The following is a 26862-nucleotide window of genomic DNA, read 5'->3' as shown; positions in this document are numbered from 1 at the left end:
TTCCCACCATTCCTAGGGATATGACACTCATTGGTTAGATCAGTATCCTTTCTGGATTGGGCATGGAAAGCATAAAAAGGAAGAAGCAGGTAAACATGAAAACATCCGATTTACCTACTTTTCCCCCCTCAGGCTGCAGAGTGAGGCATCTGTCTCATTTAAAGGGACACTATAGTCACCAGAACAACTACAGCTTATTGCAGGCTTTTTGCTGTAAACACTGTCTTTTCAGAGAAAATGCAGTGTTTACATTACAGCCTAGTGATAACGTCACTGGTCACTCCTCAGATGGCTGTTAGAGATCCTTCCTGGGTCATGGCTGCCTAAAATGCATCCAAAGATTCAGTGTCTCCTCCCTCTGCATGCAGACACTGAACTTTCCTCATAGAGATTAATTGATTCAATGAATCTCTATGAGGAGATGCTGATTGGCCAGGGCTGTGTTTGAATCATGCTGGCTCTGCCCCTGATCTGCCTCCTTGTCAGTCTCGGCCAATCCTGTGGGGAAGCATTGTGGATCAGGCTATCACTTCTGATGATGTCAGCACACTGCTTGTTTTTCCGAGTCTAACAGCATGCAGAGTTACAGCTTCAGGCTTGAATACAGTAAGATTTTTACTATATTTATGGAGGCATGAGGGGTCCAGGGGGGCTAGATGATGGTGTTAACACTATAGGGTCAGGAATACATGTTTGTGTTCCTGACCCTATAGTGATCCTTTAAAGTAAATGCAATGAAATAAGATGCATGTGCCTGACTGTTGTGTAGACACTGTACTTTGAGAATCCAAACATAAACATCCTCCTGTGAGTGAGGGGTTGGACTTGCAGTTGAAGATAAAAGCAACTGCCCGAGGTCTTTCATCCAGTGTTATGGAAGGAGATTGGGTTGATATTGTGAAAATGTTTATGTTGTGCCTTCTTTGTTCCTAGTATTATTCAAGACCTAAAATATCATCTTGGTAGAAATACTGTTTTATTTGCATTCTGAAAACATTACTTTCTCGTGTTAGAATAAAACCAATGTCTTTTCCTGACTGGATATTTCTGTACAAAATGTATAGCTGTATTGCAGCAGATTTGTCCTAGATTTCTTTAGCTTGAGGCTCTTCTAATTTGACCTTGGAGGCTGTGCTTTTCTGTAACATCTTTTGGATACTTTCAGAAATTAAAAATAGACATGAAGGTGCCTTTAGGCAATAAAGACACGTGTCTGTAAACAAGATGAGAAAAACAAGGGCTTACCTACCCAACAAAAAGGGCTTACTTTGCCATCTGATTCGTCTATGCTTGTATTGTTTACTGGAAACATTTGAAATGCCATGCTATTTTAAAATTAGAAAAATTTCGTTTTTTTTTTTTTGTCTGATATTTTAGATTTTATCACTGATATTGGAGTAGGAATATAATATCCTCCTTCCAATTAGTCAGGCTGGACAGCTAAGTGCTATCTCTCTATCTATATCACACGCTGATATTTGAAATATTGGCCTCATCTAGCCAAAATAAATTCCAATCATGCAAAGAATCCTCTTGGTTTGTACTTATAGGGGTTTATTTGCCATAGAGTTGCAAATATTACACTAAAACAGCATGAATTTGCAAAATATCCAATTCTGGGTTACTTTGGCAAACAAGAATTGGGACCAGGCAACCAAAATCCATAGCTGATCACCAGTTAGGCATTTTATGCTCTTGTTTGGTGTGCATCGGTACACGTTAGTTTTTAGTTCAGCATATTTTACCCTCTCCTTTCCTCACTGATAGAATGAGATGTCTCTCTCCCTCATCTTCTTATATTGTGGTGCTGGGTGAGATGGAGTCAGCCCCCCCAACTACCACCAGGCATTGGGGGCTGGTGAGGGAGCAAGGGGCAGTGGCTTTAGAGAGGTAGTATTATTCAGTGGGATGGCCGGCTTCTAACATTTGGCTTTGACCCCTAGATTTTAGTGAAATTTGTCAACCAGCTTTATTTGGTCATATTTGCTTTTGAATTTCTGAGCACTTGAATACTGCATTGAATAGATTTCCTGCAACTGCAAGTTGAGACATGTCTTTTCTTAAGGCAAACTATAATATTTATCATTTCATTCAGAATACACCAAGAACCTCACCAGCACAAAATGGATAAACACATATTTAAAGGGACACTGTAGGCACCCAGACCACTTCAGCTAATTGAAGTAGTCTCGGTGCTGTTACCCTATTGCAGTTCCGGAGAACAGCAATGTTTACATTGCAGCTCTAAGTCTGCCCTATGTGGCTGTCTAACAGACAGCCACTAGAGGGCTTCCGGAATCCAAACAGACTTTCGGTCCGTTATCTGACGCTGGACATCCTCACCAACCTCCAGTGTCACTTTCCCCATAGCAACGAATTGAATAATGCTTTCTCATGCAGAGGTCTAATGCGCGCATGGCCATTTCTGCGCATGCACATTAGGTCTCCCCTGCAGGCTGTTGTCGGTGGGGGAGGAGCGTGGGCGGATCCTGATCCCGGCGCTGGATTCAGGTAAGTGGCCTGAAGGTGTTTTAACCCCTTCAGCCCAGAGGGAGGGGGGCCCTGCAGGAGCCTATAGTGCAAGGAAAACTGGCTTGTTTTCCTGGCACTATAGAATTCCTTTAATTCAACTGATCCAAATCAATCTCACACAGTAGGTATTTATGATAGATACATTCTACTATTCCATTCATATCTGGTAAATAGTCATATTACAAAAGTAATTTTTTGCGTGCAGCTCAGGTATGTCCAAATAATCTTTGATAAGTTAGTTCACAGCATTGATGTGTGTCACTGCTTCGTTCCTTTAGTTTGCTCGGCACGGTATTCTAAAATAATTCACGCAATAACTATCAATGAGAAGATGTTCTATTGAAAAGTATAGCTTAATCCAGGGCTTGACAAATTTGCTTTGAATCTAAGAACCAGTTAAAAAAAAAAAAGTTGCTCAATGTAGAGGCTCTGGTGTCTATAGCCTGTTCCAGCAGACTATTCAGTGTAAACACTGCCTTTTCAAAGAAAAGGCATTATTTACATTACTGCCCAGTAACACCTCTCGTTGCGGCCACTAAAGTGTCTCTGCATGGAGGCGCTCAACGTTCCCCATTGGGATGCATTGATTTAATACATCTCTATGAGGAGATGCTGATTGGTGCAGCATTTTGCTGCGCATGCTCAATAGCTTTCTAATGTTTTCGTATGGGTTGATAATTGATCTTTGCTATGGAGTTGTGCGAGCCGCGGCGAGATAGGTAAGCTGTTGACCTAAACATACACATTCACAGACACACACATATACACAAACAGTCAGACACACTGACAGAGACACACACACACACACGCATATGTACACACACTCACTGACACACATTCTCTACCACACTCACAAAGTTTTATTTTTTTTATTTGATACACACATACTCACACACACATAATACATATTTTAGCCACCCTCCTGTATCCTACCTTGTGGGCGCTGGATGGTGGATTTCCTGGGGTCTAGTAGAACTGAGCAGCAGGTTACAGTGGGGCTGGATGTGGCTGATGGGAGTGGGCTGCTGGTGGTCCAAACTCCCCCTTCTGTCTATGTATCCCTGTGCAGCTCTGTGTACCTGAGGGAGTGAAGGGAACTGAACTACTTCCTCCCGGTGCCGAACCTGCTCGGGGCAATGGACAGGAAACTCTGCAGAATGGCCGTGCGGGGGCGGCGAGCAGAGACGTCTTTACCTGGTGTTCTGCCAGATTGTCATACCCTGCGCGTCCTTAATGCCGGGTGGAAGTAGTTACAGTTCCCTTCACTTCCTCCCGGCGTGCAGGGATAGAGAGATGAGAAACAGGAGAGGGAGGGAACAGGCTGACAAACCCCAGGCAAATGACAAAATTCTTAGTCGCCATGGTGACCGGGTGCCTGGGATTTGTTGAATGCTGGCTTAATATTTCATTACACAGAACTTTGCTGTTTTTTGTTTTTTTAAGACTTCTCTGCTGTATTCGTATTTCTCAGAGAGAAGCAAAGCTTGTACACCACGTATGTTTTAGGCCAGGTCTAAAATTACTTGTAGGAACACTATAGGTACCTATACCATTTTAATCTCAATGAAATGGTCTGGGTGCCATGTGCCCCTTCATCTCCCCCCTTTAACCCTGCAGTTGAAAACACAGGCGTTCTGCAGGAACAGTGTTACTTTGCAGGGTTAACTTGTCTCTTCTGGCTTTTACTATTACAGCCACTAGAGGCGCTTCCTTAAAATAGCAGAGTAAAACTATTTTATTCATATAGTCTCACAAAACCATCTGATCGGCACAGCACAGTGTTTTGCTGCTCATGCACACTAGCCTCCCAATGCTTTTTTGGGAAAAGCATTGGAGATCGACTTTTGATATTGGCCAAAGGGGTGGAGCATGAGCAGAGCACGACCGGCAAGGTAAAAAAGGTAAATCAAATCTTTTTTTTTTTTTTTTTTTTACATTGGCAGTTCAGGTCTGGTAACATATAAACGACGACTAAGGCACTATTGCGATATGAATACATATTTGTACTCCTAATGCTATAGTGTTTTTATTTTTGCTGGTTGTCTTTAAAAGTGAAAATTAAATTTGAGAGATGTTAGGTAGTGCATGGTAAAATAAGACACTTTAGAATATTGGAAAGGTGCACAATGTGTCTTAACCTCTGGATCGGGATTCAATTTTGTGTTCCCAGTGGTTGGAGTAGGGACATCATATTCATCATCCTCCAGACAACTGCCCACAAAAAAAAGGTCTACTGCAGGGGCACTGCCTTTCACTGTTCAGTGTGGAAGGAGTGTAATTAAACGAAACTTTGTGCACCATAACATCTTAATCCAGAAGCTATGCTGCTGGCTTTCCCCAAAGTGTTGTAATGCAGCGCCGTTTAGCTCAGCGCCTCTCCTTACACTGTGCTTTGAGTTTTTTGAATCAGGAATGCCTTGGCAGGGGCACCACTGATAGGCTAACTGATCACAGTGATGGGCATTCCATTTAACCCCCCCCCCCCCCACCCCAAAAAAAATCCAATGGCAGCATGAATCTATGACTATAATACTGATTAAAGGACCACTATAGGCACCCAGCCCACTTCAGCTTAATGAAGTGGTCTGGGTGCCAGGTCCAGCTAGGATTAACCCTTTCTTCTATAAACATAGCAGTTTCAGTGAACTGCTATGTTTATAATAGGGTTAATCCAGCCTCTAGTGGCTGTCTCATTGACAGCCGCTAGAGGGCTTCCGCGCTTCTCACTGATTTTTCACATTGAGAATGCTTTCCTATGGACTGACTGGCTGCGCGCGTGGCTCGTGCCGCACATGCGCATGCAACCGTTGACTGCAAGAAGGAGGAGAGTCCCCTGCCCGGTGCTGGAAAAATAGGTAAATTTAACCCCTTCCACCCCCTACAGCCCGGCGGGAGGGGTGCCCTGAGGGTGGGGACACCTTCAGGGCACTATAGTGCCAGGAAAACGAGTATGTTTTCCTGGCACTATAGTGGTCCTTTAAGTGTACCGTGTGGAACTTGATGGTTATCTATTTCTGCCTTCAAGCCAACCGTTCTTAGGGTAGACAGTCACTAATTTCATGTTACAGCTTGGAACCAAAAGCCTCATAAGTCTTTTGTTACGGTGGTACAGTCATGCCATAAAAGATACAAAACAAGAAATTACCTTTTCTTGCCTATCAAAAAAACTTCCATCGTTTATGTAAACGTGGGGGAGGGAAAGATACAATTACCAACCCATTATACATTGGGAGGTAAGAATTATTACTAACCGAACAAAGATCAGCTTGACATGTTTAAGGGACCTCCCATGTGTTTTATAAGGAACAACTTGCCAACTGAAAGTGAATCTCTGCACCCCTCCCCAGTCGATTTTATATTTTAAGCTGCAGCAAGCTGGGGAGCGTGTGAGCATAAGGTCAGCTTTCTTACAGAGGATCTTTAAATTTTCTCTCCAGCTCAGTGCTGTGAGTTTCTCTGCAATTAATCTTATTGAATTTTTTTTGATTGGGTAACTAAAATAATGGTGGTGCAGTAGACATTGCTTACCTAGAGTAAGGCTTTTGACACTGCTGCACATAGAAGGCTTATCAATAAATTGCAATCTTTAAGTTTGGAGGAAAGACGAGACGGGGGGGGGGGATATGATAGAAACATTTAAATACATAAAGGGAATCAACACAGTAAAGGAGGAGACTATATATTTAAAATAAGAAAAACTACCACAATAAGAGGGGCAAAGGTTTAAAAATAATTTCAGGAAGTATTACTTTACTGAGAGGGTAGTGGATGCATGGAATAGCCTTCCAGCTCAAGTGATAGAGGTTAACACAGTAAATGAGTTTAAAGGGACACTATAGTCACCTGAACAACTTTAGCTTAATGAAGCAGTTTTGGTGTATAGAACATGCCCCTGCAGCCTCACTGCTCAATCCTCTGCCATTTAGGAGTTAAATCCCTTTGTTTATGAACCCTAGTCACACCTCCCTAAATGCGACTTGCACAGCCTTCCATAAACACTTCCTGTAAAGAGAGCCCTGTTTAGGCTTTCTTTATTGCAAGTTCTGTTTAATTAAGATTTTCTTATCCCCTGCTATGTTAATAGCTTGCTAGACCCTGCAAGAGCCTCCTGTATGTGATTAAAGTTCAATTTAGAGATTGAGATACAATTATTTATGGTAAATTACATCTGTTTGAAAGTGAAACCAGTTTTTTGTTTCATGCAGGCTCTGTCAATCATAGCCAGGGGAGGTGTGGCTAGGGCTGCATAAACAGAAACAAAGTGATTTAACTCCTAAATGACAGCGAATTGAGCAGTGAAACTGCAGGGGAATGATCTATACACTAAAACTGCTTTATTTAGCTACAGTAATTTTTTTTTTTTTTAATTCTTTATTTTTCTTGTGCATTAGAAAACATAACAGATGGTCCTGTAGTGCCACGACAGCTAGTACAGGCATTTCAATAGCAATCATTGTCATAGCAGAATAATACAGCACATTTTTTATAGTTATGAGATTTAACAGACTAGGACTACATGAATAGGACTATATTAGCGTAGTTAGTCTACGTATGCATGCTTGTATATTAGTAACGGGTTCAATAGTATTTATAAAAGTTAAACGTGCACAGTTTTAAAAACAAAAATAGAACAGGCAAATCAGTATTTCACTTGTAGTTTTGAAATAGTGTGTTCAAGTTGTATAGGTTGTATAGTTGGGGTAAGAGGGTAAACATGAGGTACCTATGTCTAGGTGCAAGTTAAATTCTGACTAATGCCGCTAGATTATATCGTTAAAGGGGCCTTTTTTTTTTTTTTTCCCCCAAAGGGTTGTAGAGGAACTGCTTGGGGGTCATGCTCCCCTATAAGTAGGCATAAAGGTATTTCCGGCTGTAAGGCGATGTCACCGCAAGGTGCAAAGTGAAACATATATTTATACGGTGTTATAAAAGAAAGGGTATGTATTTAAGCTGGTGCATACATGGAAAGCCTGTCAGCGTGAGGGGAAGGCTATGTGTGTCTCACCCATCTGTGGTTATCAGCATCCGGCTGATCTTTGCAGGTCGTTGTGGGTCCCTTGAAGCCGTGGGTTAGCGGCGGGAATATGAGTAGTGAACTAAATATTTAAATAAAAACATCTAAGCACTTCATGAAAACATGTAGACATTAAACAACATATATGTTGAACTTTTGTCGGGCAGTCGGTATGCGGCTACCCTCCGATTGTCCTGACCGCGTTTTGGGAGCAAGTGGTGTGCGGTCTGTCCTCCGCTGCGGGCAGTCTGAAATCTCCGCCCTGTGCCTTCAGGTTGTGACCGAGGCATATGTAGTCCCCTGGATCCCCCGGGGTATAAAGGTGGTGACGGTCGCTGGGTCCCAGTTGTGTGGAGTGTTCTCCAGGTGGTGCTTGGCCTTGGAGAGTGCGTCGGGAGGGAGTCCCAGCTTCCCCAGGATCGCGGCTGCCTCTTCTAGCGTGTGGATCGTGTACGAAGCCCTCTCATGGGTGATCATCAGCTTTTGGGCCGGTCTCCACCGGTATGTGATGTTGTGTGTCCGAAGCTGCAGTGTGAGAGGCTGTAATGATTTTCGCCACTTCAGTGTGTCCCCTGACAAGTCTGCAAAGAAGGTGAGGGAGGAGTTCTCGAACTCGAAGGGTGAGTGTCCCCGTAAGGCGTTCGACACTGTAGTTTTGTCTTGTCTTGTCTGGAAGCATATAATTAAGTCCCTAGGCGCCTCGGCAGGGGCTCTGATGGGTTTGGTGACCCTGAAAGAGTTATCGATTATCATTGATTTTGCTTGCTTCGGGGGCAAGATTGTGCCCAGTAGGCGCCTCACAAAGTGCGGTAATTCCGCGTCAGGCACTGTCTCTGCTACCCCTCTAACCTTTAGGTTTGTGGCCCGTCTGGCGTCCTCCATAGATGTGACCTTTTGTTCCAGGTCGGCATGGTGTTTCTGCAACGATTGCAATTCCGTTTGCAAGTGAGTTACTTGTTGCCTTGTGTTGTGGGAGTCTGTTTCTAGGGCTCCCATGCGGCCTGTCAGGCCCTGGAGGTCGGTGCGGAGTGCAGTAACGTCCGCGTGTATATCCCGTCGGAGGCCCGCCAGCAGCTCTTGCATGTCGGCTTTAGTTACCGGCGATGAGGTCTGCTCGGTCTGGGATAATGTCGGGGTCACTCTTGGTCTGTGTGGTTCCTGCAAGAGGAGGTCACCATCCCCCAGGGTGTGATCATCCGAGAAATCGGAGCTGGTATCGGGGTAGGACGCCATCTTGTCTAGCGAGGCGCCATGCGCTTGCCGCCACATGTCTCCGATGGTCAGTCCCAGGGTAGGTTTGTCGGCCCTTTGTTTCTTGGTCTTGCGTCCCATTTCGGACCGGGGTGGTCGGGGGTCCCGCAGGGTTGATTTTAGCAGGTTTTGGGTGGGTTTTGCGCGTTTTTTGGGTTTGATTACCCGGAGCTCAAGGGAGATGCGACCGCTCAGGTTAGGTGCTAGGCTCCGCCCCCCCTTAGCTACAGTAATTTAGGTGACTATAGTGTTCCTTTAAGCATGCGTGGGATAGGCATAAGGCTATCCTAACTATAAGATAAGGCCAGAGACTAATTAAAGTATTTAGAAAATTGGGCAGACTAGATGGGCCGAATGGTTCTTATCTGCCGTCACATTCTATGTTTCTAAGGACTTTGGCATGGTAAACAGGAGCAAGATTTCAGCTAAAGTTAAATTGATTAAAATTTCAAATCTGAGTTCTGTTTTGTTAATATATACGTTGTCACTTGTGCTGTCCCTCTAGCAGGAATTATTTTTCATACAGATGATCCTGCAGTAAAGTGCAGGACACACCGTGAGCACACATTCAGTCTTTATGCCCAATAAAGCCACCTATACTTTAAGATACTTCACTGGCTTCTCTGTAGCTCCTGACCTCACAGATGCGCAGATCCTTCTCATTCAGAGATTATCGCTTCTACCTTTGTGTGAAAGAGAATCCATCAGTTTTGTTTGATGGATATAAAAGCTAAACAGTTTTTTGTTTTCCCCCCCATTTCTTAGTTGAAGTGCTGAGTGTATAAATATAGACAAAATTGCATAAAATGTGATGTCATCTATGCTATTGCCCCATCCTAAAAATTTAATTAGGAAAAGATAATAAATGGACTAGTGCTCTTTATATGAAGAACTTTTCTGTTTCTAAATGGAGTCTGTTATTTTAATCCTTTTAGAGCCTTATCAGCTGTTAACGGAATCCATGGTTGTTTGCAACATCTTTCCCTTTTAACAATGTTCTTGATATCCTGGCAATAAATAATGTATTGCTAATTTATGGTAATGATTTCTTTCTCCTGCCAAGCTTGTAGATACTCAGAAAAACAGAATTGTGCATATAGTGTGAGCTATATATTCTTTCACAATAGTGCAACCTAGGTTTCTTCTTTTAACAGGACAAGCCTATGACATACCTTAATTTGGCAATGCTGAAGGGGTTAAAACTGATTAGGTGTGGTAGAGCCAAGCCATGCCAATATTGGCCAAATTATGAAAAAGTTAAATGCCTCATTATCACACTGATGGCAGATGTCTTAACCAAAATATGGTTGGAGTTTCTACACTGTTGTTTTGTACAGGTACATGTTGTCATGGCAGCAAAGGCAATGCGCACTTGCATAAAACAACAATCTCAAATTCAACTGCCCGAGCATGAAACACATGTTTGATATCGAGCGTGGCAAGATTGGCAGGGCAGTCTCGAAAGCTTAACAACAACAGAACATGCAATAATTATTTTATATCATCAGTTTGGGGAAAGTTGAATGTCAATACAAAATATTATTTGTAAAACTTGAAGGGGCACTCCCAGGTGGAATTAACCATTTATTTTAATGCATTAAATGAATGCATAAAAAAAACTATTATTTGCAATGGCAAATTTGTTTAAATAATGAAAGATACCTTTCAGATGTTCCTGAATTTGATGCAAATCCAAAGGCATTTGCTTGTGAGGTGAGCTGTGCCCAGACCAGGAACGGTCTTAATATCCTTTAACAATTCTAATTTAATTCCGTACAATTTGCACAGCAGTGCTGTATGGGCATTGCATGGATTTCTGGGTGTTTTGCTTGCTTGTCAGCTTTCTGCAAATTTCTGAAATGTCAAAGTGTGAGTTTAGAGAAAAAGTGTACTTATGGAGCTTTTTAAATAATAATACTTTTTTTTTTTTTTTTTTAAATGTACTAAAAACTTACATTTCGAGATAAGTGAACACCTTTTTATGTATTTATAGTTGTTTGTTGATACGTTGTGATCTACTAAAACAGCGGATTAACAATCCATCCCCATGTGATGTTTTGACAAATAATGCTTTTACGAAAGTAAATAAAAGCGAACTCTTGTCTGGAGTTGGCCCAATTTCCTGCTATATCAAAGGGATTATGATAGTATAATTCCATATGCACATTTTGCTTTGTAAATTGAGGATTTTTTTTTATTTTTTCTGTAGCCAGGAGTTGTTCAGTTACAGGATGACTCTAAGTGCCTAAATAACTTTACTTCTGAGACATTGCTGAACACAAATATGTGTATGTATTGCAGTAAAAGCTAACCATGTTATAACATTCACAGTTAAAATGTTATGCCGAACTAAGAAAATAACATTTCCTAATTTCTCTCACACTTTTTTAGTTTTTATTCATGTTACATTATGTTTCATATACAAATATTTGATGTGTAATGAATGCCCTGTTTCTCCTGAAAACAGGGTGGGTGCACTTAAAGGACCACTCTAGTGCCAGGAAAACATTCTCGTTTTCCTGGCACTAGAGTGCCCTGAGGGTGCCCCCACCCTCAGGGACCCCCTCCCGCCCGGCTCTGGAAAGGGGTAAGGGGTTAAAACTTACCTTTTTCCAGCGGTGGGCGGAGAGCTCTCCTCCTCCGATCCTCCTCTTCTCCTCCCCGTCGGCTGAATGCGCACGCGCGGCAAGAGTTGCGCGCGCATTCAGCCGGTCACATACGAAAGCATTCATAATGCTTTCCTATGGACGCTTGCGTGCTCTCACTGTGATTTTTCACTGTGAGAATCACGCAAGCGCCTCTAGCGGCTGTCAATGAGCGCCACTAGAGGATTAGGGGGAAGGCTTAACCCATTCACAAACATAGCAGTTTCTCTGAAACTGCTATGTTTATGAAAAAATGGGTTAACCCTAGAAGGACCTGGCACCCAGACCACTTCATTAACCCCTTAAGGACCAAACTTCTGGAATAAAAGGGAATCATGACGTGTCAGGCACGTCGTGTCCTTAAGGGGTTAAGCTGAAGTGGTCTGGGTGCCTAGAGTGGTCCTTTAATATGAAAAAGGTAAATTATGGTTGAACAGACCTATCTCAAATTCTAGAATTTGTTTACATTACGTTTTGATGAGAACATGCACAATTGTGTACATCTTTAGGGGCACCCTAAGCAACATAGCCACTGCTGCCATGAGGACCTTGGTGATGTCCATTTTGTTTCCCAGCGCCAAGTGCTGCACCCATCTGATCCCATTCATAATGTCAGATTAAATATGAGCTGTCAAATGTAACCATTGATATACTATTGAATAGAACATTCAAAGTTGCCTAAAAGTTCTTTTAACCCTCTCCCCCATGATTAAAAAAAAATTACAGATCGATCGTAAAATAATGGCAATCTGCATGACAATCCCTTTTCAGTTCAGCCACTGTCAGGGCACACATTGCAAATGAGTAGCAGACCAATGATTTAATTCTGCTGTATGCTTTCTCAATGCTTCCTGCCAGGTGCAAAAACCAGAGACTATAAGCATAATTGACAGGGAGCTAAGAAGCCAAGTTCCAGGATAAAGTTGTGATCTTTCTATGTTAATATTATTTTACATACCTCGCAAACAAAACTTAAAAGTAAACGACAACTAAATATAATTTAAAAGAGTCCTGGGAAGTGGCAGCAACAATTATACATTATCAGTGTCAATACCTCTACGACATTGATTAACGCCCCTAGCACTCTCAGCCAATGATAGTTTCCCTCTGTGAACAAACAGCCTGGTTTTAGATGGGGTGAGTAGTGTCCACTTATTTGTGCCTCATCATCCAAGGCGATCATAGATGACTTTCATTGCTTTTTGCCCCTGAACAAAACTCTACACGTGTTAACAGGAGATTATTTTGTTCCAAACAGAGGGCTCTGCATATAGGCATGGCTCCTATGTAACATGGAAAAGCTATATCTAGCCCAACAATAATCCATACCTGTCTGTTATGCAATAAACCCTTTGCTGGTTTCTATATTAGAGAACTGTGAGATCAGATGCTGTCTGCTGCAATTAATTCTGGAAACAAGATGACGTCTTTGGGTGTTCATTGGAAAAACGTGCTGTTGCAGCAGCAATCAGAGGAAATGGGACAATGTTTCCTTTCTACAGTGTAATATACATGTTTGCATGTGTATATGTATGTAAAAACACATAATTCTTTTATTTTTTTCATAAATTTTATTGATTTTCTCTGGTGCACCATAAAGTGATATAACTCCTCCCCCAGCCTGTATTAAAAGAGTATTGATATTTGAATATATGCACAGAGGCAAAATGGTAGAAGTTACTCCCAGCCCATTGTTGTCGAACTGCATCTCCCATGAGGCTTCACTAACATTAAAGGACCACTCTAGTGCCAGGAAAGCATACTCGTTTTCCTGGCACTAGAGTGCCCTGAGGGTGCCCCCACCCTCAGGGACCCCCTCCCGCCCGGCTCTGGAAAGGGGAAAAGGGGTAAAACTTACCTTTTTCCAGCGCTGGGTGGGGAGCTCTCCTCCTCCTCTCCGCCTCCGTTCCTCCCCGTCGGCTGAATGCGCACGCGCGGCAAGAGCTGCGCGCGCATTCAGCCGGTCGCATAGGAAAGCATTCATAATGCTTTCCTATGGACGCTTGCGTGCTCTCACTGTGATTTTCACAGTGAGAATCACGCTAGCGGCTGTCAGTGAGACAGCCACTAGAGGAAAAAGGGGAAGGCTTAACTAATTGATAAACATAGCAGTTTCTCTGAAACTGCTATTGTGGCGGAACCAACCTCGCCACTGAGAACTGGAGAAGCCTGGTTGCTAGCCTCCTGCCCAGTGATTATGGTCCCTGGGAGATATTGCCCTTTAAGGGACTGAATTGGGGCTTATGGACTGCTACCATAATGTACTGACCCTTTAAGAACTACTTTTGGGCAGGTGGATTGTATTATACTGTCCCTAGCTCTTTAAATACTTTGGGGACAGATTGGTACTTTTGTATATGGCACTTTGGACACATCCGAAGTTGCCGGTATCGGACAAAGGACCACGTGGCGGCGGCCATTTTAACTTCGAACACTGCCGACCCTTAACATCAACTCCACTTCGACTAAAGTCGAAGTACAGGCACACTTCGAATGGGACTTAGCCGTTTTTATGCCAGGAATTGACCGACCGCACAGCCCAAATCTATGGAACTGTTTTGGGCAAGAAAATGTGCTTGCGGTCGGTCATAAAAGGACTTCCGTGTAACTTTTGATCCACTGGAGGGATTTGCCTGAATTTTGGAAGTGTTTATGTTTAAAGTATGCTGAGTCTGAATATGTGAATGTGATGTATGGTTTTGAAGTTATAGATATTGTGTAAAAGTTATGTTTTAAACTGTATAATAAGTGGATTATCTCTCAGGCTAAGGGGAGGGGATGTGTGGGTTGTACCATATCTCGGATTGGTTATTTTATGCCTCCCCCTGGGTGTGGCCTGTATGTGTGAAATGGAAATAAAAGCCAGGCTGGATGAGCCAGTCCAGAGTTCCTGTTTAACCCTCAAAATGAAGTGTCGTCTCGTTCTTGGGGGGAATTGGATTGTAAGCTGACTGCCAGGAGTGTAAGCGGATTGTATGCTTTTCTTGTTCAGCTGTTCCAGTTCGGAGTGTTATCTTGTATCCAGTTCGGGAGTTTGGTGTTCTGCAGTAGCTGTGCCTGTCTCTCAAAAAGGGGATTATCGCTTAAACGGATTTTATTCCCTTTTATGCTGAAACGGTCCGTTACAGCTATGTTTATAAAAAAAATTGTTAACCCTAGCTGGACCTGGCACCCATACCACTTCATTAAGCTGAAGTGGTCTGGGTGCCTAGAGTGGTCCTTTAAGGATTGTACCATAGGATTTGTAGGTCTGAAACCGCAGTAATCTAGCCTTTGGCCTGCTTTATAGGATATAGGATTTGTGCTTATTTAACTCTGTTGGGTCAAAGTGCTTTGGTTAATTTTATGAAACTGAACAAAAAATGCCATATGTTGTGGGGCTGAACAGCAGAATTACCTGAGAATAGTGCATGGGGGTGTATCTCCGTGTTCTGAGAAAAGAAAATCTCAGAAAATCTGCATTTGAAGAGATTAGTGTGGTTTTCGTTTGAAGGAATCCTGTTAACAACCACAGGTGATCAGTATGGATTGGCATAGACTCTGTAGGGGGTCTTCCCTGGATTAGTAAGAGAATTAGCAGGAATTGGCTTATGGCTGTGTATGCCAGAACTGCAGATGGGCACATTGCAAAGGTGTTAAAATATCAGTAGTAAGAATTAATCTTTTAACAGCATTGTTAGTGAGAGATATTGTGTGTCTAATATACATTCTATACTGATCTCTATGAATGTATCTGCTCTTGGCGTCTCTATTTCACATGGATTTGACCCTATAAATATGGACCTCTGCACATTGTGGGTGTTGGCTGACAGCTGTTTTGAGCACTTGGGTTGGAGTTCATGTGTTTTGATAAAGGCTGATTTTCTGCTAAAACATTGGAAGATTTTGAGGTTGAGTATCTTGGGACTTGTTAAGGAGGTACCTGCTACAATCTATTCTATTATTCCAGGCTTACGACCTTCCAGCTGCTGCTCTGTGACTGCTGGGCTCTGTTTGAAATGAGAAGCTTCAAATAACATACATGTGCAGAATTCCACACCAGAACCTGGACAATCTTACTACTGGCTGCTACAGGGCATTTTAACAATACCTGTAATACAATTAACGAATTGTGTTATGCAAAATAAAAATAAGACTCAATAATATGTAAGATTGTATTTCAATGTCGATAAAGCGTTTTACAATTCAGGCAAGCTTAAATTGTTGAAAAAAACAAAACAAGCTTAAATAACTAGTAGGCAAACTTCCAAAGCATGAGACAAAGACCAGACGTTTTATGCTTTTATTTTATTTGTACAATTCTTGGTAAATATACCTACAAAATATGGGATCACTTTGATACCACTTTTAATACAGAGCTTTACATGTGTTTTAGCTAAGAAAAGAATGCAATGTGCCATAACAACCATAACCAATGCAATGAGCAGCACTTGTTATGATGCTTGGAGAAACCACTTAACTGTATCCCGACACTATTGTATCCTTTAACCTTAAGTCAAACATGTATTCCTAATTCTATAGCGTTTAATGATTTAGGTGACTGCCCCTTCCTCCCCCCCCCCCCCGCGATCACATTTAAAAGGTGATTCTACTTGCCTTTTCTCCCTCGCTGCGGCTGGTAGGACCTCCATGGCTGAGATGATCAAACGTGATGATCTCTGCCAATCCAGTGCTTTCCCATTGGGAGGCTAAAAAGCTGCGCTGCGCCAGTTGGCATCTCCTCATAGAGATTCATTGAATCTGTGCATCTCTATGGGGAATGTTCAGCGTCTCCATTCAATGTGTTGAAACCCTGAAAGTACTGACCCAGGAGACACTGCATTTTCTTTGCAAATTACACATATACATAGATTACACATACAGTGATGTAGAAATGCTCCTACCTATTTTTAAAAGGTCACTGTAAGAACCATGGTTGAAAATTGATAGCATAGAGAACCCTGAGCTAATTCTGAGTGCGGCCTATATACACACTCTACACAGCTTGTACAGCTGTGTAGAGCTTTCAGTCAGGCAGCTGAATGCGTTTGTGCTGGGCTGCCAATATCAACTTTGTCCAATTTTTATGTGCGATAGACAACTTTGATTACGTGTGCACATTGCCTGGTTCATACCACAGAGACACATGAAACTGATGGAAGCCACAATATAGTTGCTTGAATACAGAGCATTTCGAGCATTACAAAGTGAGTGGAATTGTTCTTGGGGATGAATTACCTATCCTATAAACTGTTTAGAGTTAAGTCTCTTCACGTTGTGAGAGCCAACATGCCAACAACAACAGCCCATTGAAGTGGTCTGGGTGTATAGTCCCAGGTCCCTTAACCCTGCAAAGGTAATTATTGCCGTTTTTAATAAACGGCAATAATTACCTGTCTGATACACTGCCACTAGAGGTGGAGTCAACCCTGTCAGCCACTAGACAGACTTCCGGGTGGTTAGGTGAATTTTGGTCGCCTACCTGGCGCTGGACGTCCTCACGCTATGCAAAAGGATATCCAGCGTCACCCGAAACCGCCTAAGAAAGCATTGTATAAAAATATTTTATTTATTTTGACAGAGGGGTGAGGGGTGGGGGCGATATCACGGTTTTACTTCATGTGGTCTATACTTTTGGTGTAAAATGTTGATAGGCAAGAGCAATTATAAAGTAACAATGTAGGTTAGTATGTACTAAAGAAAAACTGAATATGGTAAAAATAAAACTACTTATGTAGCATTTTTTCCCCCAGATGTGTTTTATTTAATTTTTTTAGATGCTTAGCACACAATCTTTGCCTTGGAGATTAATAATACATCTCACCAGCTGCTTAATGGTAATTATTTAATTGAGCTCAGAAGTATTTTAAATGGTTACTTCAAGCATCATAACCATTATATCCCGTTTTGCAATAGTTTGCGCTCTTACCTGGGTCCCCACCATGCGCAAAGAACTCTCTGTAGGTGATGACGTGCATCCACTAGTCATTCATTGGCTGAGAGTGTGAGCTGAAAGCTCTCTGCCAATGAGCAACATTCTGTTTATAGAAATTTGCTAAGAATTGCCTCTTGTTCCGGGCTAGCTATCAGACTGCCGGAGGTGCCGTTACATCTCCTTACGCCATGACAACTCAAATCCCTGAAGTGGCCATGGTGTTTGGAGTAGCCCATTAAGGGTAGGTTGCCCCTGCGCTAGATAAACTTGCAATCCTGACGTTTGAACTCAACAGCTCATGCATTAAGAAGTGAATTATTCCCAATAAGGGACAACACTGATTCCTAGCGAAAATCCTTACGCAGTTAGAGAGGTTTCGAGAGGGAACCTTGGTCATGGCCGGTGATCTCAACATCCCGCTGGACCCCCGGATGGACTCATCCGCGGGCACCAGCACCATACCCCCACAATGTATACGGAAAGCCAAACAGGCACTGGTTAGGTAGGTCTAGTCGACTGCTGGAGGGTGGCGCATCCTGAAGCCAAAGACTACACATGCTACTCCGCAGTACACACCAGATATAGTAGGATAGACTATATCTTCCTGGCCCAAGAGTACCTTCCCTTCCTGATCACCTCCACCATAGGGATACAGCACGACTCAGACCACGCCCCAGTCCACGTCACACTTGAATCACCACTCTTCAGACCCCGTGAACGCCACTGGCGACTCAATGAAAGTATACTGATGGACACCAATATTGCCGCACAAATTGCACAAACACTGACCCAATATTTCAACGACAATGTCAGACCAGACATCGCCCCCCTTACGGTGTGGGAGGCGCACAAATGTGTGATACGGGGACAATTGATCAAACTTTGTACCCAACGGAAAAAGGAACACGCCACCAAGATCCAAGAACTGACGCACATGATAGCTGACCTAGAAACACGACACAAACTGGACCAAACAGACGACACCTATCGCCTCCTCACGGACCAACGCAGACAGCTCAGAGACCTACTGTCCCAGAATCTGCTACACACCATCCGCAAGTCCAATAGACATCTCTACGAGTTCTTCAACAAATGCGGTAGAACACTGGCCCGCACCCTGAAACAGAGACAGAGGCAGCACCATATCCATCAGATAATGGGGCGGCATGGGACAATGAAAAGGACCCCGACAGATATCCTCCAGACGTTTAGGTTCTTCTACTCGGAGCTGTACAACATAGACACTACCACGCGGCGTTCGGAGACGCCTCAACACCTACATAGAATAAACGCCTTCCTCTCGGAACACATTGGCCGTACGCTCCCAGAAGAACTGGCTGAGGAATTGGAACAACCTATTACTGAGGAAGAACTCGCCGCCGCACTCAAAACAAGGCCCCGGGCCCCGACGGTTTACCGGTTTCGGATCTGCGCAAGTTCAGAGACACATTGTTTCCACACCTGCTGGAGGGGGGCTGGTTCCCAGCAGACTCTCTACACGCAACAGTGACGGTCATACCGAAGGAGGGAAAGGACCCCACCAACTGCGGGAGTTATAGACCAATCTTGCTTCTCAATGCAGACCTCAAGACCTTAGCCTTGAGACTCTCCCGCGCACTCCCCACACTCGTCCACCTGGATCAGGTTGGATTCATCCCGGGGTGGGAGGCGCGGGACAACACCATACGAGCCCTGAACATGATCCATTCTGCCCGGTGGACGAACAAGAACCTAGTCCTGGTCTCCACAGACGCAGAAAAGGCTTTCGACCGGCTAGACTGGCAGTATCTCGAGGCCACCCTCCGCCATATGCAATTCGGACCCCACATCCGTTCATGGATACTTGCCCTATACACTACCCCGACGGCCCGCATTCGGATCAACGTCGCGCTCTCAGCACCCTTTTCCATCCGCAACGGGACCAGACAGGGCTGCCCCCTGTCCCCCCTCATGTTTGCCCTCACTCTGGAACCCTTCCTAGAGGCGGTCAGACGGGACGGGGGTATCACGGGGTACAGACTTCACCACACGGAACATAAGGTAGCCGCATACGCAGACGACATGCTATTTTTCCTTGACAACCCCGCGATCTCATTCCCCAACTCCTCCGCGCCTTTAGGGACTTTGGCGACATCTCTAACCTTAAGCTGAACATGAGCAAGTCAGAAGCCCTACCGATCTCGCTCACAGCGGAGAGAGTCACACATCTACGATCGCAGTTCCATTTCTCGTGGTGCGACTCCAAAATAAAATATCTCTTAGTATGGCTATCCAGTGACCTGACTCTACTATACCAGTTAAATTTCCTCACCATACTCTCGATCTTACAGTCGGACCTACAGCGCTGGAAGGGTCTCTACGTCTCCTGGTTCGGACGGATTAATAATATAAGTGAAAATGAGTATGCTCCCACGCCTCCTGTTTCTGTTTAACCCCTTAAGGACCAAACTTCTGGAATAAAAGGGAATCATGACATGTCACACATGTCATGTGTCCTTAAGGGGTTAAAACGATCCCCATTACCATACCTAGAACCTTCTTCCAAACACTAAACACGGCAATACGACAATTCGTATGGAACGGGAAAGCGAGCAGAGAGAGCAAGGTGCTGCTAGAACGCCCCAAAAACCGGGGGGGCGCTGGTCTCCCGTCCTTCCAGGGATACTATCACGCAGCGCACTTACTCAGGGTGGTAGATTGGAATGCACGTCCCACGGTCAAGCTATGGGTCCCCATGGAACACGCGCCGACAGGCGGCACACTCTCCTCCCGCCTATGGCTTAGCCCCCTCTCGTTGGGAACTCTACGAACGGGCAACCCAATGGTTGATGCCACGCTACGAGTCTGGTGCTCCCTACGATACTCACACCAACTCACCACCACAGACTGCCCCCTCACACCCATTATACACAACCCGAGGATCGGAGGGGGAATCACGCCCGCAGACCTGCACTCATATACCGACACCAACTGGCTCAGCTTCCATCAGCTACTGTAGGGGAACCGACTTAAGCCCTTGACGGATATCCTTGGTGACAAAACGCCCACAGGCCTAGATCACTTCCATTTTCTTCAAATACGGGCATACTATGCGACCTTCCCAAACAAACAATGCCTTCATAGACCCCCCACGCAGTTCGAAACTCTGTGCACAACCCGAACTCACCCTGAAAAGGGAGTCTCCATGCTATACGCAACTCTCCTTAACAGAGAACACCTGACGCACCCCAGATACGTAACTAGATGGGAGAAAGAGACAGGGTCCACGCTCACAGACCAGGAATGGGATAAGATCTTTATATTGACACATAAGTGCTCCATCAGCTCCAAAATCCAGGAGACATGCCTTAAGATTCTTACACACTGGTATAGAACCCCAGATGTTCTGCACCGTATAGATGCAGAGATACCAGGAGAATGCTGGAGATGCAGAGCCTCTGACGGTTCCTTTCTCCACATCTGGTGGAGCTGCCCCGATATCGCCACCTTTTGGACAACGATTAGAGAGTCCATCCGACACATAACAGACATTGCCCTGCCATTCCAGCCACTTACCATGCTACTACATCACACAGACATGACCATCTCAGCATACAAAAAATCCCTAATAAAACACCTACTGACACAATAATCCCAACTAGGTGGAAACAGAAGGATGCGCCCACGCTCTGGCAGTGGATGGACAAGGTGGGAGAGATATACAACATGGAATTACAGCACTGCATGACAGACAAGAGAAATGTACCCGGACCTGGACGCCTTGGCTGTGGTACCTCACGCGGGGCGGGGAACCAAGGGCCCCCACCTCACCCCCACCAGGAATATAGGCTGTAGACCATACCACCGCACTGGACTGTACTTCAATGCTGGAGTACACCGACCCTATCGCCGAGTCCCTACCCTGACACGACTTGTAACACGGCAGACAAAGACTAACGCCCAGAGTATATGCAGACGAGTGACTTGAAGATTCCCCACACTTTGCTATCGTTGAACTGACAACACCTTATCAGCGCAATTTATCCACGCATCCTGAAGTGCAGTGCTCGCACCAATTCTATCATATGCTACCAAGTCGACTAACTGTTTCCTACACCTGCTACTGCTCGTTCGCTGTTTGATATTGTATCACAGAAGGAATTACTACTATGTTCCCCTCTTGGTTCACTATACCCCGGCTCCTCCTAACATAGCAATGTATACGTATTCATCTGCGGAAGCTGATAATTGTATCTGAACTAGCATTCGTGATTACTTATTATATTTTCCAAGAGGTTCCTTGTGAATATTTGTCTACTGACATTCTTGATGTATAATCGCAATAACTTCTTTCGTTACTGATGTTATGTATCATTGCTCTCTAACATACATGTACAACGTAAAATAAAGATTGTCAAAAAAGAAGTGAATTATTTTAAATATGAACATTTTGAATCTATAAATTTGACCGTCTCTATTGACAAAATTTTAGAGTTGCAAATAGAAAAAAAACAATATTGCAGTTTATGGATTTGTTTACAAATCAAGCATGTTGGGCCTTTTTTAAAATAAGGCTTGAAGGGCCCTCACACCTCCACTTGCTCTCACAAGCATTCAAAGATTCGTCAGTCATACTCTCTTTATACTGTGAAGCTGACGATAATCTCTTGACCTTCCTCAATGTCAAGTACAGTTGCCGACTGAACGGAGAGGCAAATCATAGGTTCCGTTTCAGTTTTGCTATGCAAACCGCTTATGGATGTTGAGCTACGTTCCTCTTCTCCAATGCCAAAATGTTTTGTTTGTTTTGATTTTAATTCATTTATACATATTTTTTTTTGTTGGGATTTCTGGGGTTTATCACTGTATGCACAAGTCTGCCAAGTTCTGTGTTTACTCGGCTATGTTTGTTTAAGACAATCTGACAAAATAATCAATACAATGCACTTGATTAGCTTTGCTTACTGTGAATCTAAGAGGCAGGTTTATAATTGTCCTAACAAATAGAAATGAATGATGATGGCATTTGGCAGTTTTACAGAAGTCTGAGTGGATCATAGTACACTGTTTGGCTCAGACACGCATCCAACCCAAGATCAGTGTTATTGAATGTGCGCACTCTGCGGCTATTAGCCTGCTTACTGCGTTGTACACAAACTGCTTTAAATCTGTATGCTAAATTAGCTTGTGCTGGCCTTAATCACAAGGTCGTCTTCCAGAAATGGAGTTGGACAGTATTCATGCCGTTCCAGTTAATTAGCTATGTCCTACGTTGTTTTAAAGTCATCAAACTGGTTTTGGTTAATTAAAAGCATAATGACCTAGAAATCACAGGCAGCATAACCTGAGTTTGCTTGGTATTAATTAGCATTCATACCACTGCCAAATGCTGTCTTTTTCAATTACCATTCAAGAAAAACCACATACAAACTACTAAATACATATAGATATTTCTTATGATTTTTATGTACAGGCAGATGTTGTACATGATTGTATATATCTTGGGTTTGTGCTGGGCAGTGACACTGCACATACAGACTTCAGGCACCATGACCACGTCAAGTTACTGAAGTAGTCATGGTGCTTGGGGTAACCCTTAGCATGCGCTTGCAGTGGTTCAAGCTCTTTGTGTGGTATCTCGGACCTTTCAAGTACTTTTTTTGCTTTGCTTTGTGCATGTGTAGTTGAATGGATTATACCCTTATGCATGGTCAGTGTCTGAGTGGCACCCCTCCCTAATTCTGGTTTCAAGCCGTCTATATTTTAGGGGCTTATTGAATTTGGAACCACTGTGGACCATTTTGAGTTTCTAAGGATAGATAGAAGTCTTTGTGGTGTAGGTAAAATAAATATAAACAATCAAGGAGCCTTAATGGAATGTTTGTGGCACAAATCATTCTGCCCTGGTTCTTGGAATGTTTGGTACGTATGGGGGAATTCTAGAACTACATACTATACTTTTCTACAAACTCATTTGTTCATTAAAGGAACACAGAAATGTAAAAAAAAATATTCCTAAGTGTCCCTCTGCCCCTGTGTACCCCCACGGAACCTAATGTGCGTGTAAAGCTTTGACTCCGTGCTTTACTCTGGGGATTTAGAAGACTCTGGATGTCACTGTGCACAGCGTGAGGACATCAGCTGCATTTCAGAGTTAAACTCCATGAAAACGCAGGAAGCAACTCTAGGGGCTATCTGGTAGACAGCCACTCGAGGCATCCTTAGTACTACAATGTAAACATTGCTGTTTCTCTAAAAGTGCAATGTCTAACATTGCAGGGATAAGGGGGACAGAGACAGGGCCATTTTCAGGTCTTACCAGAGAACGTAAACTGGGTTCAAGTACGACCTGTGCCTGGCCCACTCCCACTCCCCCCCTCCCCTCCCCCCCCCCAAAGCTGATCCTGCACTGGCTGTTTAGTGTCTTGTTGGAGGGTGAACCCTGGGCCCAATCTGAGGTCCTGTTTTTTTGCTTTGACATTATGGGGTATTGAGTGTAAATTGATGTGATAAAAAGAGTAATTTAAAGAATTAAGGATGCAACATTAAAGTATGTGAAAAAATAAATGCTTCTGAATGCTCTGTATACCTATCTTTTAAAATATTTTCGAGACCTGCTCCTGGAATTTATTAATCCGTTTGGTATGTGTGTGTGTGTGTGTGTGTGTGTGTGTGTGTGTGTATATATATATATATATATATATATATATATATATATATATATATATATATATATATATATATATATTTCTATAAATGTACAATATACTATTTTATGTGTTCGCTCCCCCAATAAATACATATAGACTGGAATGAGTTGATAAAAAGATCATTCTAGATTTGGACCTGGATTGTGTGTGTGTTGCTTGGTCATTATTGAACCGTAAAATCAGCATTAGTCTAAACGCCCTAGGCAATTTAATCACGGCAGGCTTAGCAGTCGTTCTGGAAACTGCACGTAAAAAAAATAAAAAATCCATTATCACTTCGTAATAGTGAGAGAAGCAATACAGCCATCCATCTGAACACAGAGTTGCCAAAGTTTGAGTCCCCTGTCCTAGAATGGCCGTGTTGCCTCACAGAATGATTAATAACTCGGTGTAATCGGCTGTGTACAGTTTTCTTCCTTGTTGATTCCTTCTTGGTCCATCCATTCACAGAACATTTGTGGTATGTGAAATTAAATAGTTATTAATATAAACTTCTTAGAAATACAGCATGCATTGCTATGTGTATATCAATCTGATGGTTGTAGAAGAAAAGAATCCAACCAATTCGTTTTTTTAAGGGGCTTTATTTAGTATAAGTAAATATCTAATGGTATTTCTAGATATTTTTGCTCATAGCAATATCATCCATACAACGGCAGAAGATATTCTCTGCCCTGGTCAGTGCTGCAGTTTACGTCTGTCTGTACTTAATTAATCCCTCAAGGACACATGACATGTGTGACATGCCATGATTCCCTTTTATTCCAGAAGTTTGGTCATTAAGGGGTTAAATAATTATAGTAAAAGGGTGTAATTCAGGCTAATAGATCTGTTAGATCAGGTAAGATGGGCTAAAACATTTTACATTCTTTTACTGTTAAGTTATTTTTCACAGTATAGTGCAGTATTATTCGTGCATATTTTAATTGGCAATACTTTTTAACAAATGTTGCAAAATAGCCTTATGTTTGGAACTTTAGAATATATACATTTTGAATAAAAAAAAATTTCTTCAAACTGTATCCGATAACTGCCTCATCCAGACCTGCTGTTTGAAAATGTAATTGTTCTCTGTTCGAAATTGTGCATTAATTGTTTCAAGTGGATTTTTTTTTCCTACTGTGCTGCAATCTGTTTTTTTACTGTGAAACCTGAATAAGTGTAGAAATGTAATATCCGTTGTTCTTGATTTATTGGCATATTTTGTGTATCAACCAAAATTTTCTTGTGTGACTCATGGACTTTGATTTGGAAACTTCACACAGGAAGGTAGATTGCCTTACCCTTAATATGAGAGAGCAAAAAAACATATGCAAAATATATAACACAATCCAAATCCCATACACAAGACTGGACTAATTACACCCTGTAAATACATACATTTATTGCATAGCAATCCATTGCCAATGTTTCAGTCCTTATCAATAATTTTTTGTGAGAAAAGTCATTATACAGAATATAAATAAGACGATTAAACAAAGTCCGTGCGTGCGCTTTCCTACATCCTTTTTTTTTTTTTTTAAATCAAAAACAGCCAGTTGATATCAATAATAACTACAAGTCCATATTCATTTCTGTTTCATGCCTAAATAAAGCTTATAACCTAAGAGTGTCTGCCAGACATTCTAGGAATTGTAATTCGATAGGACCTGATAATCAGACTTTGGAGGCGTCTAGATCCAGTGGAAATTTGCGATGGATTTAAAATAAATTTTAATTATGAAAACCTTTCAAGTAAACAACCATGAAATGTTACCTAGAGGTATTTAAAGGTATTTGAACAATGTATTTGTGCCTTTGAATAGCCATGTCTCCAATGCCTTTTATGCATTTGTCAGTTCTTTTAGAAATGCAGCTCCTTATACAGAACTGTACTCTGTGTGCATGTTTTGTTAATGTAATCCGCCTTGAGGTCATTTAAAACTCAATAACCCTTTTAAAGGACAGGTGTAAAAAGGTAATGATTTAAACAGTTACTATAATCCTTTTGAGAGAGGGGACCTTTCTGTTGTAATATGCCATATTAGGTACTGTAGAGAAGGTTCTCCCTCTCAATTCGTAGTAAAATTTATAAATAAATTTGCCTGTCTGCTCAGCTCCTTCGCGCGCCGCAGAGTGAGGCTGGGAGCCGGAATATGACGTCATATTCCGACTCTCAGCCTCACTCTACGGCGCGCGAGGGAGCTGAGCAGACAGCTCAGAGGAAGTGCTCCCTCGCCAGCGCCGCCCGCCAGCCCAGTATGTCAGTTAGCCGCAAGGCTAACAAGGCATTTGCCCAAGGCATTTGGGGGCGGCTTTTTTTTGCCGCCCCCTGGAAAATGCCGCCCAAGGCAAATGCCTTATTTGCCTCGTGGCTAAAACGTCCCTGGTCACAGGGCCCGTGTGCGGTTCAATTACAGGCTTCTCCTAGAAAAGTCTGATTGGACCTTTTTGCCGGCTCAGAGCGCACGTGTCCATCCCTGGCTGGCAAGGGGGAAAAATGGAGTGGGGAAGCGCCTACAGGCAGGGAGGGGAGAGCTAGCTGCCCCTTGCAGGCAGAGCACCTGCAAGGGGAAGATGTTCAAGTCTGTCAATGTGCTTTGTGTGCTTAGACTTATTTTATGCACAGAATTGACATTGCCAGCACAGAACAGATTTCCATGCTGTCAAGTCCATGTGCGGCAGGACGAGGGTGGAGGGTGCAACTATCTCCCAGCATACAATTAAAAATATCTTAGTATGTGCAGTGTTTCAAGCTGAAACACTCCACATTCTGACTCCTACCACCATGACCACTTCAAATCACTGAACTGGTCATGGAGGTTGGAGTAACCCTTT

At 43.0% G+C, this 26862-nt stretch overlaps 1 protein-coding gene across 6 annotated transcripts in view; it reads left to right on the top strand.

The window, feature by feature from the left end:
• WDR37 (WD repeat domain 37) overlaps window positions 1-26862 on the top strand; it is a 129906-nt gene that overhangs the window by 18046 nt on the left and 84998 nt on the right. Inside the window, exon 1 of one of the 6 annotated variants that reach the window (XM_063452652.1) lies at window positions 24426-24505. The exons of the other annotated variants lie outside the window; for them this stretch is intronic. The gene's annotated coding sequence lies outside the window, so the exon portion shown is untranslated. Of the gene's footprint in view, window positions 1-24425; window positions 24506-26862 lie in introns of those variants that run through there. 6 annotated transcript variants of the gene reach the window in all.

Source organism: Pelobates fuscus, chromosome 4 (assembly GCF_036172605.1).
Source record: "Pelobates fuscus isolate aPelFus1 chromosome 4, aPelFus1.pri, whole genome shotgun sequence".
NCBI classification, from domain to species: domain Eukaryota; kingdom Metazoa; phylum Chordata; class Amphibia; order Anura; family Pelobatidae; genus Pelobates; species Pelobates fuscus.
The sequence above is the reverse complement of the archived record's forward strand: the minus strand, read 5'-3'. Positions and strand labels throughout refer to the sequence as shown.